Here is a 10000-nt window from a genome sequence, read left to right on the forward strand (position 1 = left end):
AAATGTTTACTCCGCTACAAATCACAAAATAAAAAGAAACGGAATCCCAATAATCCCAGGGGATACCGTAACTAAATCGTGGCGGCCGTTTGATCGCCATGTTACTATTATCTTTTAATGTTGGATCAGTCAAAGGCACGGAACCGAAGGGGAATTAGGCCAAACCTGGGAAAGCCGGACCAGAGTTTGAAAAATTCGACGCCGATGAACGCAATGAGTATAAATTCATAAACATACAAATGAATGAATAAACGAAGACATAAAAATCGGCTTCATTATGCTCGCGCTGCGTCTGAGCGGCCAAGGGAGAGTTAAATAAAGGAGGGAAGAAGAGAGATGGAGAGGGAGAAAGAGGGAGAGGGATGGGAGGCGAGAGGAAGAGCACGGGAGAGCAAGGGAGGGAGAGAGGGAGAGAGGGAGGGAGGGAGAGGGTGCGAAATAAGTGTGAAAGTACTGTCTGAGTGTATGAGCAATGAATGGTTTAGGTGTACAAGTGTTTACGCGGACACACCTGAGGCAAAGTAAGAGAATGAGTGACTATGAACACACGCCTCGTTTTCCCGGCCACTGCCACTGAAAACTCGAACTATCCTACGTTGACTAGGTTTACTACTATAGCTAAAACATGTTGACACTTACAACGGCAGGTAAGTGGATTTACGACTATCATGGTCTCTTTTCCCTTTTGAAATTGACATCAAATTCTGCATATTTTTCGACGCGTTTATGCAGTATCGCTTTTTAATAATATGGAAGATAGAGCACATGCGTATTCTATTCATAGTTATAGAAAGTGAAAGACGTGGTGCTCCTCGTCATGATTAATAATAATAGTAACAAAAGAAAAATACAACAATTAACACCTCTTGATTTTACCTCAGCACTTAAACTACTGATATACAGATACCTTCATATGTTTATGCACTTCAACATCATTCTTGCATCTGTCCTCCCACCTTCCCTCTCTCTCTCTTGCTCTCTCTTTCTTTTCCTTCTCCTTCTCCTTCACTTTTCCCTCTTTCTCTCCATCTCTCTCTTCTTGTGCTATCCGTGACACTGTTCAGTTTCGTGCATGTTGCAAGAGCATGATTACATGCAACTTTTACGTTCTTACCGGATGGCCCATAACATATCGTCGAGGCTTGGGCAGATTGTGTAATTTTCTCCCCCACAAAGACCATCGATTCATGCTTTACGTCGGACGGTATACCCCCCTCCCCCCTCCTGAAAGACAGCTTTTCAATGGAAGGAAAACAAAAAAACATCCAATAACCTCCAAAGGCGAAAAGAGGATAAAAGAAAAGCAGATAAAGGGAAGGGAAAACCAAGGGGGCAAAGGATTATCCCGGAGTCACGTGACACACCTGTCCGACCGCCCTAAAGCGAGTTTTAAATAGACAATAAATACAACTTCCCTGCAATTGTGTCCGTGAACTCCCCAGGCACACAATGAGTACACACATGAGGAAATGAACGAATTTCCGAATTAGGGGTTTAAACTGTCGTTCCTAATTGCAAAGGCCACTTAAAAATGAAAATTGGTTAATGATGTCCCAATACTGAAAGACAAAGAATGTTCGTATTCATGACGACATTAATTTGCAAGAATTACGTAATCAGAGCCTCTGGTCGACCCAGCTGAATTTTACGAGTGGATTTTTACCATCCTGTTCTCCTGTTCTTTCCAACTAGCTCTTTCAGTATTACATTTTCTTACTATTATGCGCACAGTGCATGTAAACAGGAGCTGGTTTGTCCATATGCTCTCTAGATTTCTCTCACATAACCCTCTCCCTCCACTAGTCTGCTTTCTGTCTGTCTGTCTCCTTGTCTGTCTGTCTGCTTGTCTGTCTGCCTGCATGCCTACCTGCCTGCATGCCTGCCTGCCTGCCTGCCTGCCTGCCTGCCTGCCTGCCTGTCTGTCTGATTGCTTGACTGACTGTCTCTCTCTCTTTCTCTTTCTCTTTCTCTATTTATCTCTCTCCTTTCCTTACACCCTCTCACACTTACTTCCTTATTTCCCTCCACTTTATCCTTTTCCTCTTCTTTTTCTTCTTCTTCGTCCTCTTCTTCTCCTTCTTCCTAATATTCCTTCATTTCTTTATTCGATCTCTCCCTTTGAGTATCTGAATCTCTGTCCGCCTGTGACTGGTTTGATAACTGATTCGCGGACAGGTTGGCTGGTTGACTGACTGACTGAATCATGAATGACTGATTCCCTTACTCACTCTATTCCCTCGTTTTATGAATGACGCCGTCTGCGTATCCTAAAAATGTATCGTTGCAGAGGTTTCGAATTTTTTTCTTCTACTATTTGTTTTTCGTATTGTGGTGCGTGCGACTATGCGCGTGAATATCTAGTATCTAGTGAATATCGCGTGAATATCTAGTATCTAGTGAATATCGCGTGAATATCTAGTATCTAGTGAATATCGCGTGAATATCTAGTATCTAACATACAGTACATATCGGGTAAACATAAATTAGAAATTGTGGTCGTATATGACGGAAGAGACTCCCCCTCCGTCGTAGCGGTACAGCTGCCCAAAAGCCTGGAAAAAAGCTTTGATGAATCAAGTTCCAAAGTGGAGTAGAGTGGAAAGCAGTGGAGAAGAGTGGATGGACTCGTGAGCGCACAAGTACCATAAGGATTTGAGTGTCCCTTTGGTCCCGATCCGCGGCCGAAAACAAACATGGCGCAAGAAAAAGCGGCTGAAAAGAGTCCGGAAAATAAAATGGGATAGGGAAGGGAAGGAGACTCATGCCGAGTTATTCCAGATTCGGATGACAATCATAAATTTGCCTATCGTCCATGACACAAAATGTATGCCTCTATATGTAGCCTATGTGAATGTGCAAATGCATACACACGCACATACTAACAGGGAGGGAGAGAGAGAGAGAAAGAGAGAGAGAGAGAGAGAGAGAGAGAGAGAGAGAGAGAGAGAGAGAGAGAGAGAGAGAGAGAGAGAGAGAGAGAGAGAGAGAGAGAGAGAGAGAGAGAGAGAGCAGTAATATATGTTAATATATGCCGCGTGCAACCAACGAAAAAGGATGGAAATGATTCTAACACATCCCCTTGGTTGCGTCATCAATCATCCACTCACAATCTCTCTCCCTGTCCCGTTCCACAGGCACCAAGGGTTTCTAGGTCTCCTTTCAACTCTTCCAAACATCCCGTTCTCAGTGCAGTTCTCAGATACATGTCTGCCGCATCGGATCTTTTGATCCTTTTCACCATTTTGTTCTCCATTCTCTCCATATGCCTAAACCATTTCAATGTATTCTGCTCTGCTCAAGATGATAACTCACTCACCCTCATTTACTTACAGACATCCTCATTCCCTCCGTCTTATTTTATCCACCTGCGAATAGTCTTTAGACAATTCATCCTCAATACTTCCTGGCATCTCTTTTCTGCAGTTCCCGTACACTTCCACACTCTTTTCATTCTGCCCATAACCGTCTCTGACTCTCCTTCCCCATATCCAGACTCCTATTCTTTAACATAAAGTACTTAAAGCTTTCCGGATCTTACAATATCTTCCCTTTTAGACTCACATTCAGTTTCTTCCCTCTTCCTTTCTCGTTCACCTTATCCTTTTGCTCTTGCTCACATTCCCTTGCAACTTCCGCGTCTCACACACTTTCCCATACTCACACACTAGTCTCTATAATCTCCCTTCTGGATCGTCTTTAAGAGCAATATAATCAACAGAAAGAAACGGTTTAACCCCAGACTTGCTTGGCACTTCTTCTAAAAACTCTTTCATTTCCTTACTAATCAATCCACATGAATAGTAAACAGCCAAGGAGACATCATACATCCCTACTATACCTTAACTATATGCCAGTAACCCTTCCTACTTCCCTTCCTCATAACAGCTCTTTATTGCTCTCCGACGCTTACCACCCACACCATACATACTCGTGCATCACTCATATGGCCTCTCTATCTACTCTCTAGTCACTTCCTTCCCTTTTTCCAAGTATTTTCCATATGCCTGTTTCACGGCAGATACCCGATTCTTGGAGCCTTTTCCTCACCTGAACCAATACTACTCATACATCAAAACGCCTTTAGACCTCTTATTCTCTTTGCTAACACCCGCTCTATACCTTCTCCACTCGGCAAAAGCAATATCTCTCTAGCTATTGCATTCGTGTCTCGTTTTTTTTTTTTTTTTCAAAGCGGTACAATAATCATCCAGTCGATATGAATCTTGCCAGCCACAATTCAACATTTAGCAACTTAATCACGCGCACCACCGTAGACTTTCCTAATGCCTTCGTATATTCTACCACGCACCGGGTACCTTACCTGGCTTCCATAGCCACTTTTCTTCCTACTTAATACAGTTGCTACCCTAGCCTCCCTACCATTCTTCATGATACTCAGCTCATCTCCTACTCATTGCTTCTCCATCTGTGTGTGTGTGTGTGTGTGTGTGTGTGTGTGTGTAAATAAATGTGTATATATATACATATATGTAAATATATGTATATATATATATATATATATATATATATATATATATGTAAATATATGTATATATATATATATATGTAAAAAATATACATATATATATATATATATATATATATATATATACATATGTATGTATGTATGTATGTATGTATATATATGTATATATATGTATATATGTATATATATATATATATATATATATATATATTTATATATATATATGTATATATATTAATATATATGTGTGTGTGTGTGTTGTGTGTGTGTGTGTGTGTGTGTGTGTGTGTGTGTGTATATATAATATATATATACATGTGTGTATATATATACATATATATATATATATATATATATATATATATATATATATATATGTGTGTGTGTGTGTGTGTGTGTGTGTGTGTGTGTGTGTGTGTGTGTGTGTGTGTGTGTGTGTGTGTGTGTGTGTGTATGTGTGTATATATATATATATATATATATATATATATATATATATATATATATATATATATGTGTGTGTGTGTGTGTGTATATGTATGTGTATATATATATATATATATATATATATATATATGTGTATATATATGTGTGTGTGTGTGTGTGTGTGTGTGTGTGTATGTGTGTTGTGTGTGTGTGTGTGTGTGTGTGTGTGTGTATACATATGTACATACAAACATATTACACTACATATAATTTCACTCGAGACCCAGAAATGAGATACTTCTCCGCACACTTTAAAGTTTTCACCAACCAAAAATGCATCAGGCTCTGGTTTGCCTCGGAAATCTCGAGGCTTTTATCCTTCGACGCCCAAATCAAATGTTGATCACGAAGCCCAACCGACCTTAAAACTCCAATTCTCCGTCCTCCACTCTCTCCCACTTTTCCTCCTTCCCCTCACTCTCTCTTTTCCTCTCTCTCGCTCGTTCGCTTCTTTCCACTGTTAACTCGTACCAATGAGAACTTACCCCCCCCCCATTTTCTAAAAAGAGAAAGAAAAAAATAACTTCCGTACAACCTAAAAATCCAAAGAGTTAGTGCAACAGAGGGGGAGTAAATGCTAATAAAACACATACGCTTCGACCACACACTCATAAAACTGACATGGAACCTATCATTAAATACCAAACACCCAAAAAGTTGGCACATGTAAATTTACCCTGTCATACCTAAGCGCTCGGAGTACTTTTTTTTTACACACACATATATAAAGCCGCCTTCCCCTTTACCAACTCCACTCACTTGCCCCCCCCCCCCTATCTCCCCCCGAAAAATCGATGTAAACAAACACAATCGAGGAAATACTTCATGATAACGTAATACTACGTCATATAACCGCTTTGATGTTAGTGAGGGTTAAATCAGATCTCTTTAGACCCCGCCCCGTCCTCTCTTTCATTTTTTATTTTTATACATATTTTGAAGAGGCGGGTTTAACCAGTATATCTTATTCATAAAAGATACGTGGAAATACGATTTAAATAAATTCCAAATTTGTTTATCCATTGATAAAGCTTATGTCTTAAATAGCTTATGTCTACAAGATAAGAACGACAAATATTTGTTTTCTATATTCTCAATCTTAAACTCGGTATCGAATAATGACCAAAGGAACCCATTGCTATTCTCCCTGAACTTTTGAATGAACACCTCCCCTGACTAGGCCTCTTTTTCGTGGATTGAATTTGGCCAAAAGAAAATAGGTGCACTCGCGCATGTGTAAGGCCAAAATACGTCTTATTCAGTCCTTTTCGTTCGATTATATCTACTAGCACTGAATCAAGGTAACTTCTTACGACGGTGCCACAGTGCTAAACACCTGACTAACTCACTCAGCACCTAAGGAAAGCCCCTTCACATAGCTACACAGATTACATAAATCAAAAAGTATCACGCGATGCCATAAAACGCCTTATAACCGTGCATAAAATTCCCATCACACTAAGTCCATTGATATTTTTACTTACCGGTGAAATCCCCTGCATACTAGCATACTCACACCCTTAAGGTAGGGTTTGTCCCTCCTGCTGAAACCTACATAGCACTTGATTTGTGATTTCTCTTTACGGTCCAGCACTGCGTGTCGCTACAGTTGAATTTATAAGCCTTTTACTCTTGCTATAAATATCGGCTGTTTTACCTAACTATGGAGCAGCGATGTTTTTTGCACATATTCACCAAGTGCAGGAAACTATTTCTCGACACAGAGACATATATCCACACCCCAACCAGGACAGACACACGCGCACGCACACCCACACACATGCACACCCACGCACATACACATTCACACCCACACGCACACGTCCACACTTGCAACCTGTAAACCGATCCTGCCGACCAACCTTAGACTAACGTAACGGGATGAAAGTCTCAAAGGTGTATTTAACACATATTTTCCACAAAAGGTAATTAATCTTGTTTCTCTCTTTACCATCCTACCACCCTGAATCTTTTTAAAGCCTTCCTTTTTCTGGCTTTCTATTTTCTTTCTTTCTTTACTTGCCGAATGCAGGGGCTTTTTCCTCTTTTCCTTTCATCATGAAGTAGGCATCAGTGCCATCCCTGCGGCGGTCGAAGTCAGAATCATCATAAATACTTTGTCTTCTTTTCCGGCTTATATTGTCACATACGCCTGTCTTCCAAATGTCAAAGATTTCATTCCAAAGTAATTTTTTCTCCGTTGGTAATAATCGTTATGATAATCTAAAAATACCTTTTCATAGTATTCACACGAAGAAAATAATTTCCAATTCATGGAACAACTATAGTGCCTTTAGAAACGTTCAATTATAACATTCATTTCAACAGTAGGAAGAATTTCAAACGTTACTGGAAAAAGGAAAGACCACCTTTAATCGACAAGAGCCTTAGGCCTAAATCTTTCCGAGTGCTCTTTCTCTCCCTTCCCGTCTTTTTTTCTTTTTCTTTACTTTTCTTTTCCCTTTTTTTCTAACTCTATCTCTCCTTTTCCCTCTGCCCTCCCTTTCCCTTTCCCTTTCCCTTTCCCTCTCCCTCTTTCTATTCCTCTCCCACTCCCTCTCCCCTCCACTCCTTCTCCCCTCCCTTTCTCTCTCTCTCCCCCTCTCCCTTCATCCCCCTTCTTATGTAAGACCCTCCCCTAAATCTTCCGCCTCAGTAGCTCCTCACCTTCTCTCTCATATTTCTCGATACTTCTCCAATGAGGTCTTTCTCGCCGCCTATTGGAACTGTTTTGGGGGGATCAACGATATTTCTCTCGATTTCTATACAAGTTCTCCCCGCCTGCTCCATTTTCGGTGGGCTTCATCTCATTCTATTTCTTTTTCTTTCTTTCTTTCTTTCTTAGTGTTTTTTCCCGTTTTATCGCCTTCCTTTCTCTCCCTCTATCATCATCTTCCTTCCTCTTCCACCTATCTTCCTTCGCCACTTCATCTTCGTAGTCATAACCCACAATATTATCCCGGTGGATTACTTCTTTTCCTCCTCTTCTTATCCTTCTATCCCCCCTCCCGCTTCAACCCACATCCTTTCCCTCTCTCCTCCCCTCCCTCCCCTTTCTCTCTCCCCTCCCTCCCTAACCAATCGAACCCCGCGAGCCCCAGGCACCTCCGTGTAATTAAGACCTATTTTCTCCCTTATCACACTTTAGCAGCAATCCTTAAGACCTTAGGCTCCTGGAAGCTCTAAGGCATCATACATAACCCATTTTCTCGCGACAACGAAACAAAAACTCTCTAAATTAAAGATATTTTTTGAAAGTCGTTTTTAGTGTAATGCCTCCTCCTTGAGAAAGAAAAGTGAAAAGAAAGTGGAAAAAAAATCTATCAACAAGCCAAAAATCGGGTTAAAGATGCCTTCATCAAGCAAAATCGCGAACATCAGGTGCCGGAGTTCTTGAAAAATTCAAGCATTTAATTTTTTTCTACCTTTCTTTCCTCACGGTTTTTCTTTACTTCGACTTACCCTTTGTATTTCTTTACTCCCCTATCTCATCATGCCTTTCTCCTTCTTCGCGTCTATCACCTACTCACAATAAAACAAAAATATTTCCAGCATAACCTCGTCTCCTTCGCCATTCTCCCGCGATCGTCGAGAACACCTTCGCCCTTGAATCGCACGATCCTCATTACCTCAGCCTACGTCACTCAAGTCGCCCCATCCATCGCGTACCCATGCAGCCTTCTCCTTTAATGCAGCGCGCTCGGGTACACCCCCCCCCCTCCCACCCCCTCAACGGCGGCCCCCAGCACCCATCTCCCCCTCGACGTCACTCTTTCCCATGAACTCGGCCCTTAAGCCCAATACCACTTTCTCCCTTTATAACATTTGGTATCTATTCTGCTGCCCTTTTTCTAGCTCTCCCTTTATTATTTTCTTATTAAGAGTTTTCTTGTCCTATATTCTTCTTCCCCTTTGTTCCTAATCCCTAACGTCCCATTTCTGCTCTTGCTTCAATCGCCCAAGCCCTAATCCCGGCGGCTCCCGAGACCCTTGTCCCGGCTCCCTTCGTCACGTAACCAGGTAATGAGGCCGGGTCGAGGTAGGATCTTTTTTTACGATCAATCCGGGGCTGATTTCATTATTCCTTGTTAGATACATTTGCCGAGCTGGAAAAAGTTTTACTTAGTACAAATAACGGCAACGTGAAGTTAAAAAGTAAAACAGCGAGTAATTCGTTTTTAGTCAATTACGCCAAAGTATATCAACATTTTAATATTCTTCCCTAATATTTGAGTGTATGCTTAGCAACGTTATTAATTTGCATGGTATAGACCTGCATTCCCAACTGTATAATGAACAAAAGTTCATTTCACTTCTTCGAAAAGTGTGAATTCGTATGTTTACATTGTATTTTGCTGGACTAGGGAGTGTCCGTGGCTGTCCCATAAAAACGGATTAAATCTATAAGAGAATTACGTGCGTTCAACTGCCACAACTTATACACTGTAACCTTCCTAAAAAGTCATCGTGTATAATCAACTTATGATATCTGTTCTCCTTTGTTGCGGAACCTGTTGAATCTTCAACACAAGGGTAGAAATAATCGATGCTGTAGGCACACACTGATCTGATACGCAATGGGGAACATCCACATTTGAGTGTGGATACACTCAAGCTGCCCATATTGATCATGTTGCCTATAACAAGATGTGCTTTGCATAAAGGTATACATCACCAATGTAATAATGATCAAATATACAGCCTCCGTTAGTCATGTTACACACAAGGGTAGAGTCAACAAACCGTCCAGTCCTAATCAAGCTATCTTCACCCTCGCCCATCTCTAACTACAACGGCAGCAAACCATGCATCCAGTCGATCAGTTGGCCAAACAGTCACCTAGTCTAAGTAAACGCAGATTTATTTCCTTATTTCATACACTTAATAATTATCCTGTCTTGCCCTTAGAACTGCTACCCCGGCTCTTCTTCCCCCCTCCCCCTTTCCCTTCTCCAAAACCCGCTTCTAAGTTCCTCTTTCACACGGCATTAATCAATTCATCCAACTCGAGTAGCCTTCCAAACAAAT

At 41.1% G+C, this 10000-nt stretch overlaps 1 protein-coding gene across 5 annotated transcripts in view; it reads right to left on the minus strand.

Annotated features, from left to right (window-relative positions):
* The window catches only part of LOC147470545 (patj homolog), a 280928-nt gene that overhangs the window by 239418 nt on the left and 31510 nt on the right, over positions 1-10000 (minus strand). The gene's annotated exons all lie outside the window — the stretch shown is intronic.

This window comes from Penaeus japonicus, unplaced genomic scaffold (assembly GCF_977035675.1).
Source record: "Penaeus japonicus unplaced genomic scaffold, GWHDUDI00000001_assembly GWHDUDI00000014, whole genome shotgun sequence".
In the NCBI taxonomy this organism is placed as follows: domain Eukaryota; kingdom Metazoa; phylum Arthropoda; class Malacostraca; order Decapoda; family Penaeidae; genus Penaeus; species Penaeus japonicus.